This window comes from Mus caroli, unplaced genomic scaffold (assembly GCF_978045245.1).
Source record: "Mus caroli unplaced genomic scaffold, Mus_caroli_1 scaffold_18, whole genome shotgun sequence".
Taxonomy (NCBI): Eukaryota; Metazoa; Chordata; class Mammalia; order Rodentia; family Muridae; genus Mus; species Mus caroli.
This window is the reverse complement of record NW_028227273.1, coordinates 13,718,924-13,720,719: the sequence shown is the minus strand read 5'-3', so window position 1 is coordinate 13,720,719 and position 1,796 is coordinate 13,718,924.

The following is a 1,796-nucleotide window of genomic DNA, read 5'->3' as shown; positions in this document are numbered from 1 at the left end:
CATATATCCAGAAGATGTCCCAACCGGTAAAAAGGACACATGCTCCACTATGTTCATAGCAGCCCTATTTATAATAGCCAGAAGCTGGAAAGAACCCAGATGTCCCTCAACAGAGGAATGGATACAGAAATTATGGTACATTTACACAATGGAGTACTACTCTGCTATTAAAAAGAATGAATTTATGAAATTCCTAGCCAAATGGATGGACCTGGAGGGCATCATCTTGAGTGAAGTAACACAATCACAAAAGAACTCACACAATATGTATTCACTGATAAGTGGATATTAGCCCAAAACTTAGGATACCCAAGATATAAGATTCAATTTGCTAAACGCATGAAACTCAAGAAGAATGAAGACCAAAGTGTGGACACTGTGCACCTTCTTAGAATTGGGAACAAAACACCCAGGGAAGGAGTTACAGAGACAAAGTTCGTAGCTGTGATGAAAGGATGGACCATTTAGAGACTGCCGTATCCAGGGATCCATCCCATAATCAGCTTCTAAACGCTGACACCATTGCATACACTAGCAAGATTTTGCTGAAAGGACCCAAATATAGCTGTCTCTTGTGAGACGATGCCGGGGCCTAGCAAACACAGGAGTGGATGCTCACAGTCAGCTATTGGATGTATCACAGGGCTCCCAATGGAGAAGCTAGAGAAAGTACCCAAGGAGCTAAAGGGATCTGCAACCCTATTGTTGGAACAACATGATGTACTAACCAGAACCCCGGAGCTCTTGTCTCTAGCTGCATATGTATGGAAAGATGACCTAGTCGGCCATCAATGGAAAGAGAGGCCCATTGGACTTGCAAACTTTATATGCCCCAATATAGGGGAATGCCAGGGCCAAAAGAATGGGAATGGGTGGGTAGGGAAGTGGGGGACGCTATGGGGGACTTTTGGGATAGCACTGGAAATGTAATTGAGGAAAATATGTAATAAAAATATTAAAAATTAAAAAAAATGTGTGTGTATGTGTATATGTGTGTGAATGTGTGTGTAAGTGTGAACGTGTATGCGTGTATTTGCGTGAATGTGTATTTAAATACATATGTGTATGTGTGTGTATATATATATATATATATATATATATATGTGTGTGTGTGTGTGTGTGTGTGTGTGTGTGTGTGTGTGTGTGTGTGTGTATGCTTGTATATGTGTGCATATGTAGGAGGGTAGGGGTGGGAATGGTAAGGGGAGGACAGTGACATTTAAATGTGGCAAGAAAAAACGGGAGAACTGGAGAAGGCTGCATGGTAAAGGCATCCCAAGAGTGTTATTGCCCCCCTCAAGTTGACAAATGTGTGAGGTTTTCTCTCCTCTTCCCCCACCTCACTAGAAAGAAAGCAAGAAAAAATATCTTAGAGAATAGATGTTCTCCTGACCTGTTTTCTGCTTGGTTTGGCTTGATGGATTTTACATTTATTGTTTGCTATCGTTTGAATTCAGCACAGCTGGTTTGGCAAGCTAAGGGACATTATCATATTGGATACATAGCAGTCCTGATGTGATCTCAGGCGAAGCCACTTCTGAAATCTGGCAAGAGCACGTTCTCGCTGTTCAAGGAAGTTACGAGTCTACTGAATGTGGCACCAAAGACCATCCAAAACACCACTTTCCATTTGCCGGTCAGCTTTCCTAAAACTGTGGATTTTAGACCCAGCAAGGAAGGACTCAGGCGTCTCAAACTTTGTCTGCTCTCCTACTAGTTATGTGTGATATCAGCCCACCATGATATGCATTTTCAGTTGGGTTCTCGTCTTCAAAAAGCATTTCCTTGTGTGTGTG